The 9,241-nt window shown below is 43.2% G+C and overlaps 1 pseudogene; it reads left to right on the top strand.

Annotated features, from left to right (window-relative positions):
* The first annotated feature begins 7,198 nt into the window (after positions 1 to 7,198).
* LOC147425703 (uncharacterized) lies at positions 7,199 to 7,814 on the top strand (annotated as a pseudogene).
* The last annotated feature ends 1,427 nt before the right edge of the window (positions 7,815 to 9,241 follow it).

The raw sequence follows: 9,241 nt of genomic DNA on the forward strand, positions 1-9,241 counted from the left end.
CAGAGATGATGTATGTCTATTGAGGGTTTGCTGGCTGTGAGTCACGCAGCAAACAACCGCCGCAGCGGTTACAGCATACAGTGGGAAATTTGTGGATGTATGACTTTGTGGGAATTCTATGTACTGTCAGATTTATTGCAGCCATTGTTGAGGGTCGAGTGAGGTTTTATTGAGCTGGGGGATTCTCGAATGTTGAGATCCTTTCGGTGATACAGGTCTTGGAGCGATCCCTCGAGCACCCTTAGATAGGCAGCTAGGATGTATTGACTGTGAGTTAGACAGTTGGGATTGCATCTTTGCTGTACTGCCGTTGAGGCATTGTCGCAGTCTATGCTTACAGGACAGTGATAGGACATTCAGAGACAGTACATGTGCAAGACAGGTTTACCCAGAGCTTACAGTGTCAGAGAGACAGTGGTTTTTTTTTTGAGCTGTTTTTGGTCTGTTTTTAGTACACCAGAGCCATTTTACAAAGGAGACTCTGCCAAAATTTCAGAAGAATCTGAAGCTTTCTTGGTTCATTTGACAGGTTGATACTGGTTCAGAGGTCAGTTTACAGGGGAAACTCTGCCAAATTTTTCCCAGGAAAGTAAACTACTGTGAAGCGTATCTATGGCTGGATCACAGGACATTGCTCTTTACAATATCAAGAAGCTCGATGGAACCAATTTCCCATTGTGGAAGAAGCAGATTTGGCACGTGTTGGTACAAAAGAAGCAGATAAAACCTATAAAGCTCAAGGGGATAAAACCAGAAGATATGGACGAAGATGAATGGAGCGAAATGGATGAATTGGCACTTTCTACCATTATGCTGACTTTGGCAGAAAGCGTTTACTTCAATGTAGCAGACGAGATGTCGGCTTATCAAGCATGGTTAAAGCTGAGTGATCTTTATGAGAAGCAGAGTCCAGCTTCACAGGTATACTGGCTTAAGAAGCTTCTTGACTTGAAGATGAAAGAAGGGACACCTATGTCCAATCATCTGAATGAATTCAACACAATCTATAGTCAGTTGTCAGCTCAAGGTGTCAAGTTTGATGAACCTGTTAGAGCTATGTTCCTGTTGATCACATTGCCGGAAAGTTGGGACACTTTTCGCACAGCTTTGAGTAATTCTGCACCTCCAGATGGTTTGAACATAGCAGGTGTAGAAGGAAGTCTGCTTACTGAAGAAACCAATAGAAAGACAATGGACAAAGGCAAAGGAATAGCCTTAGTTGTCAGGGGAAGGACCAAAGAAAAGTACAAAGGTGGAAAGAGGAATCAGTCTCGTAGCAAGTCCCGCAGTGCTAAAGGCAAGAGTGAGATAGAATGCTACCATTGTGGCAAGAAGGGTCACATGAAAAGAGACTGCAGAGAATGGAAAGTAGAAAAAGGCAAAGAGAAAGCTGAAGACCATGGTGAGAAGAACAAGTCCTCAGTGAAGATTCAAGAAATAAATGTGACAAACACTGTTGCAGAGGATGACAGTCTAGTGTCAGGAGACATCTACTTCTTGAAGAATACAATGGACTCAGCTCTTCTTACAACATCTGATGGAAATGCACTGAGTGACTGGATTATAGACTCAGGGGCATCACTTCATGTGTCTCCAAACAAGGAGTAGTTTACCTCTTATGTGACCACTAAAGATCATGTTCGGCTAGGCAATGGGCAGATATGTGAGATCTTAGGTGTTGGAGATGTTCAATTGAAGTTTCAGAATGGCTCTTATTTCACGCTGAAGAATGTGAGACATGTTCCCACAATTACAAAGAGCTTGATCAGCACAGGTTTACTTGATGATGCTGGCTACGTCACCATTTTTGGACAGAACATGTGGAAGATATCCAAGGGTTCTATGACAGTAGCACATGGAGTAAAGTCTGGAGGACTTTACATGATTTATGTATCAAATGTCTCTAAAAATGTAATCAATGTAATCGAGAAGCCGAACGTTTCTTTGTGGCATAGCCGGTTAGGACATATGTCCAAGAAGGGAATGGAAATCTTGTCTCGTTCTGGTTATTTGCCTGGCTTTTCATTTAATGATTTTGAATTCTATGAACATTGTCTGTATGGTAAGCAAACACAGCAGCCACATAAGCATAGAAGCAGTAGAAGAGATACACAGTTGGCACTTGTTCATAGTGATTTGTGTGGACCTATGCCTAACCTATCTCTAGAGGGATCTTCTTACTTTATGACATTTATAGATGATTACTCGAGAAAAGTATGGGTTTACTTTCTCAATCACAAGCATGAAGCGTTTAGTGTTTTCAAAACGTTTGTGACACTTGTGGAGAATCAGAGTGGCAAGAAGCTTAAATGCTTACTCACTGACAATGGTGGAGAGTATGTTTCAAAGGCCTTTCAGGACTTTTGTGAGTCAAAAGGTATAAAACGTGAACTTACTGCTCCTTACAATCCTCCTCAAAATGGTGTTGCTGAGAGGATGAATAGGACCATACAAAAGAAGGTCAGAAGTATGTTGTCTAATGCACAGCTGCCAAATGGGTATTAAGCTGTATCAACAGCTGTTCATCTTGTAAATAGATCTCCTAGCAAGGTTTTGCAGAAGGATTCAGTGCCAAAGATGGTATGGTCAGGCAAAATGCCCTCATGCAAGCATCTCAGAGTCTTTGGTTGTGAGGCATATACTCACGTTCCAAAGGAATTTAGGAACAAAATTGAGCCAAAAAGTAGAAAGTGCATCTTTCTAGGCTATGGTAATTCTGGTGAGATGGGTTGCAGACTTTGGGATCCCGAATCCAGAAAGGTTGTCCGTAGCAATGATGTTCACTTTAATGAATCCAAATATCATTCTAAACCAGAGAGGGTTGAGGAGATTAGAAGAGTTGTCTTCCAAGAAGATGGACCTGCACGTGCAAGAAAAAATGTCAGGGCTCAAGAGGAGCAAGGACAGTATAGAGTGGAACCACAGGTTGTGGCTGAGCTTGAGCCACCTACTGTGCGTAGATCTGGACGTGTCACGCGACCTCCTGATAGGTTTGTTCCATCTATGAACTATGTCATGTTGACTGATTGCAATGAGCCTTCATGTTACAAGGAAGCAGTGCAAATGAAGGAATCCGGGAATTGGCAATTGGCCATGCAGTCAGAGATGACAGCTCTGCATAAAAAGAAGACATGGAAGCTAGTTAAATTACCACAGGGCAAAAAGGCTCTACCTTGTAAATGGGTTTACAGGTATAAGATCACCGCTCATGATAGTCAGCCAAAGTACAAAGCAAGGCTTGTTGCCAAGGGCTTTAAACAAGAACAAGGCATTGACTTTGATGAAGTCTTCTCTCCGGTGGTCAAGATGACTACATTGAGATGCTTTCTTGCATTGGTTGCCATATTAGATTTGGTGTTGCACCAAATGGATGTCAAGACAGCGTTCTTGCATGGTGATTTAGATGTGGAAATTTACATGCAGCAGCCAGAAGGGTTTGTTGAGAAAGGCAAGGAAGATTGGGTATTCCAGTTGTTAAAGAGTCTTTATGGCTTAAAACAATCACCGAGGGCATGGTACCAAAAATTCCACAAGTTTATGCTTTCTCAAGGCTACAAACGTAGTGAGTTCGATCACTGTCTATATACAAAGAACGCTAAGGATGGTAGTTGGCTGATCCTTATTTTGTATGTGGATGACATGTTGATTGTTGGCAAGCACTTGGAAGAAATTTCAGTTTTGAAGTCAAAGATGGCAAAATCGTTTGACATGAAAGACATGGGTGAGGCAAGTCATATACTTGGTATGCGCATTGAGAGAGACAGATCAAAGAAGTTGATTTGGTTATCTCAAACAGAGTATATTGACAAGGTTTTGCAACGTTTCAATATGGACAAGGGAAAGGCACTGAGTGTTCTATTGCCACCATATGTGAAACTTAGCAAACAAGATTGTCATGTGTCTGAAGAAGAACAGGCTGAAATGGATAAGATTCCATATGCGTCTGTAGTAGGTAGTTTCATGTATGCAATGATTGCTACTCGCCCAGACATTGCATTTGCAGTGGGAGTAGTAAGTCGATACATGTCAAACCCAGGCAAGAAACATTGGGAGGCAGTGAAAGGAATATTGAGATACCTGAAAGCTACAAAGAGTATGTGTATATGCTATGGGAGTCAGGAGCTAAGTGTAAAGGGTTTTACAGACTCAAATTATGCAGGTGACTTAGACAACCGAAGGTCTACGTCAGGGTATGTCTTGACATTGGCTGGTGGAGCAGTATCATGGCGTTCTAGATTACAAGATTGTGTTACTCAGTCTACTACAGAGGCTGAATATGTTGCAGCATCAAAGGCATGCAAAGAATCAATTTGGCTTAATCGACCAGTAAAAGATTTGGGAATCAAAGAAGAGATGCCTGTGTTATATTGTGATAGTCGAATTGCTATACAATTGGCTCGCAATCCAGTTTATCACTCAAAGACAAAGCATGTGGATGTGAAGTATCATTTCATCAGGGAAATGCTCGAGGATAAGCAACTTCAGCTTGTGAAAGTTCACACCATAGAAAATCCTGCTGATCTACTTACAAAAGGACTTCCCTCAGAGAGCTTTGCGCATTTTCGCAAGCAGTTAGGTGTAGGGTAGTACATCACTTCTCTACATCTCTTGTATATTAGCTTGTATAGTAGCTTCTCTCACACTTAAAGTACCACATTGGACTTTAAGTGGGAGGTTGTTGGGGTATAAAGCCCAATGTGGTCGCCCAGGTAAGTGGGTGGGCCGCCAAGTATGTACACATATTCTTTTGTAAAAACCTAATAAGAACTCACTATGCTCTACACATTACAATAGAGAGAGTTCACCATATCATCGTGCTCTTCTTCTCGCACTCTCTCTCGCGTCGCACTTCCGCTCGTAGTCCTTCACAAAGCCGTTTGGAGGATGAGAACAAGGCCATGAAAGATGAGCTAGTAGCCTTGAAAAAGAAGATGGACGAGGATCTCAAGAAGATGCAAACTGAAAATGAAGACACCAAGAAGAAGCTAGAAGAGGCTGAGAAAGCCAATGCTGAATTGAACGACCTTTTAGTGACCATGGGGGATCAAGCTGAATAGGAAAAGAAAGCATATCAAAAGTAGATTGATGAGCTAGAAGGCCAACAGCAGTGTGAAGAGCCACAATTGAGCACAGGTCCAACAGCTATGGAAGGAATTGATATAGACAATGTGTCAGATCCAGTGGACACAACAATGCAAGAGGAAATCCTTGTGGGACCATCCCAAGAGCCCCATGATCTGACACAAGAAGAAGAAGACAATCTATAAAAGGCAATAGAAGCGGCCATAAAAGACACCGCCAAAGAAGCAATGCAATGGGAGTAGAGGATATTGAAGTCTATGACCATTCAGAAATTAGATGCAAATGTCGCTCGACATGAATGGCTACAACCCTCTCTCCCATATCCTTTTCTCAAGTATGAAGCTGCTACACTAAACAAGAGGATTAAAGAGGAGCCGATAGTGCCACTATATGAAGAAAATATCACCAAACCAGAAGGTGTTAAGCTTATTGTGGACTCTCAGCCAAAATGGGGGAAGGCATGGCTAACTAAATACCCACAATATTTAGTAAATTTGGTAGAGGCTCCTAAAATAATCAGAGACAACCTTAGCTTTTGCCTCTACCAAGGATGCGAACCTGGAAAGAACAAGAACTGTTGAAGAAAAGTCACCCCACATGGCTCAACTACGTACCCAAAGCTGCCAAGTATGAAGGCAGGTGAGAGAATGAGTGAGCAATACATGGTGAAAACCCTAACGGGCACCATTAAATTACTCACTGGCTCGCCTGACCTCTCCTGCATTATGTTCAGGAAGATATGTAAAACCCTTCTAGCAGTTTTTGAGATCTTTAAACCTAAACAGGCAACAGACATCATATTTTTCTTCCAAGATACATATAGATGTGTGTATGAACTGTCTGCTCAACCTTCCCATGAGGTGATACATGCCCTATACTAACAAATAATGTTTTTGCCCTCATAACATCTCTAGGCCTTTGAAGAAGCCTTCTACACCGGCTTCTTCACCATCGATATAGATATATGCGTCCCTACATTACTGGCCCAGCATGCACGGTATGAGTCTGTTCTGAAGATGCACAAAAGCCTCCACTGAAGAAGCAGTTCTAACATCATGGCGGGGACGACACGATCTAGGAGGGGGAGAGTGTTAGCGGCTGGACACACTCAACGAAGGATGATCGCCCGGCGGGGTACTAATTTCCTTTGTGATCATTCCTTAATTGAGAAGAATCATTTCACCTTTGTAAATAGTGGGGCTTGCAGAAGCTTCCAAATTGTATCCCATTTTTGACAATTAGACTTAGTAAATGGTTAAATTGGAACATTAGGGTTTGAGATTGTAAGGTATTTATACCACTTTTGACCTTAATGCAAGGGACCTTTTGTCATTTTCATAAGTTTGTCTGTGTGAGTTGACTGTACTCTGTGTAAGAGAGAGAGTGAGACTTTAGAGCTTCGCTACACGCGCCCTGGTGATCCGTTTGAAGAACCGAGAAGTGAAGCTCCTTGCTGCCGAAGAGAGATGTGCGCCAAGCTCATCACTATGCACGTACGGCCCGTTTCTGCGAGATAGATCCACGAGCCTTATCTAGGGTTTCGGTGAGTTTCTGGTGTCTGTTTTCTTATTGCAGTATATCCACGCGTCCAAACCGAGATAAGCTACACATTAGGCATGTTAGTTTTAGAAAAGTTCGACCTGTAAATTTTGACCAGACATCCTACGTGATTCTACATTGGGTGTTTAGGGTTGGGGTTTTGGGTCACGAAACTTAGGGAGAGCGACCTATTGGTGTTAATAGGATTTCCCTCAAGCTCCGTAGCGTTTAGAGAACGTTTGATGGGTATTTGGCTCTTGAAAGCGTTGTAGGAAATCTCCTCTTGTGTACTCTTGAAGGTTGTAACTTAGACATTGGGTAAAGACCTCTGTACGAAGTAGTCAATAGTCGGTCGAGTGTAGGTGAGTTCTTGCTCTGCTGACGTATGTCGCGGCGTATCCGTCAACAACAGTAGTTGTTTGCAGATTGTGTGATAGTGTGTGCTATTCTATGTGGGTAGGGGTGCGGGTTGATCCCTGGGCTATGCAGAGGCAGGTATATCATATGCTGGGTGTTTTCCCATTTCCCCCTTCCCATCTGTGGTGCCCCCACTGAAGATTTACTGACTGCTCAGAGAATGGCGTGGTGTAGTAATATGGTGCCAGATTTTGAGTTGGTGTTCTAAGGTGAACAAGATGCTGAAGAGTGGATCTTAGATGTAGAGCTCTTGATGTTGTTGATGCGGATGGTGACCGATGAAGCCAAGGCAAAGGCTATGCCACTGGTGATGAGAGGAAAATCCAAAGCTTGGTTTGAGGGGTTGGAAGTTCCTGATCGGCAGTCATGGAAGGTGATTGGAGCTCGGTTTGTCGAAGATTTCAAGCGAAGGCTGTCACTTGCACAAGTGGATACTCAATTGAAGGTATTAAAGCAAGATGTGTTTGAAGACTTCAGTGTGTTTCTAACCAAGTTTGAAGATATTTGGAAGCAACTAGCTGCTGCTACCCAACTGCAAAGTGGAGATATTTTCAAGATCGAGAGGTTCATGGCGTGCTTACACCCGAGGATTCGAGAAAAGGTCAAAGACAGTGCAAATACATATGAAGACATGGTCTATTTGGAAAAATAAAGAGCAGAAAGGTGAAGCGGAAGTTGGACCTGGGCGTGTTGAAGCTAGTAGATTATATGCCTATTGTGGAGGTAGCAAAGTTCTCTTTGGTCACCAACGGCGGCTCCAATTGTTCGAAGTGTAGATCCTGTTGAGGTAAGGCCTACTGTTGGCTATGTTCCTTGGAGGTTTCCAGTTTGTGATGTGCATGTGCCGTGGGTGGATGAGCTTGTCAACGAGGAGAAGCTCCATATTGCGGTGAACCAAGGTGTGGAAGCGATAGCAGATGTGGAAGTTTTGATGCGGATTGAAGAGGTAAAGCCTGTGCTTGTGGAAAATTTGCATGAAAAGATAGCAGAATGCAATCAGGTTGCAGATATCGAGGGTTCAGAAGCTGATGAAGAAAGTGACCAAAGCTGTTGTGATGGTCAAGCTTTTTTGGAGCAGCGAACGAATGAAGATGTAGATACGGAGTCGGTATATGATGCCAATGATGATGAAGATACAAGCTCGAGTAGCTGGGAGACAAGCGAAGAGGATAGAGTGGATGAGTCCACATCCTATGGCGAGGAGACGGAGTCTGATGAGCCTGAGCTAGTAAAGGTAAAGTTACCCTCTTATGTGTATGATGATATGGTAATAGCCCATGTGCAAGAAGAGCAGGTGTTCGAAGAACAGGAGGTTGCAGGTGAAGAGGAAGTTTGCGAAGACCAAGGGGTTGGGCAACCCTCTCTTGTGCCTTGGGATGGTCAGGCCATGTTGACTGAAGAAGAATGTCTTGATGAAGATGATTGGGGATTTGATGAGCCAGTGGTCGATGTTGATTATGAGACTCAGATTTTGATTGCTAAAGCGATGGCAAGGATACAGGATATGTGAGGCTGTGTGCCTTCTCCAGTGTTGTTTGAAGCGCCTAGAGATGAAGATATGCCAGCATTTGCTTCGGATGATGAGCTACAGCAGGTGGGTGCCATGCTATTGATGGATATGCTGTTGAAAGTGGATATGCAAGCGCCGCTATGCCAATTGTTGCAGGTTGTTTTTCTTGAAGACGGTGATGCTATGGAGGAGTCTCTAGCCGATGGTGGCTGGGGAACACAGGATGCGGAAGCTGTGCAGGGTGTACAGGCTTGTTTTGGGTGGGAAAATGATTCATGCATTCAATTTTTTGAAGGATGGTGTTATCAAGCTTTACAGGAATGGTTGGCTTACAAATTTATAGGTGCAAAGCAGGGGTAGTGTGCATATGCTTTACAGAGGGATGATGATGACCAAAGCCGCATTTTTTATCTAGGAGGGACTACAATCATGCTTGGGGAAGCCTGCAGCTTTCCATTTGACCCAGGTGGGTGCTAAAGCCAGTGAAAGTCTCTCTCTATCTATTGACTGCTATTTATCTAGCTCTTGTACATAGTATCTATCAGTCTCTTATTATGCACTTATATTATCTAAATAATGCTATGGTTGAGCATATTGAATGTTCAACAAGGGGTTGGGCAATGATGGTACAGTTGAAGATGGTCGACCTACGGGAGTGCAAGAAGCCCAGGCGTGCCAGTTTGCAAGAAAATG

Source organism: Adiantum capillus-veneris, chromosome 25 (genome assembly GCF_014529385.1).
Source record: "Adiantum capillus-veneris isolate H3 chromosome 25, ASM1452938v2, whole genome shotgun sequence".
Taxonomy (NCBI): domain Eukaryota; kingdom Viridiplantae; phylum Streptophyta; class Polypodiopsida; order Polypodiales; family Pteridaceae; genus Adiantum; species Adiantum capillus-veneris.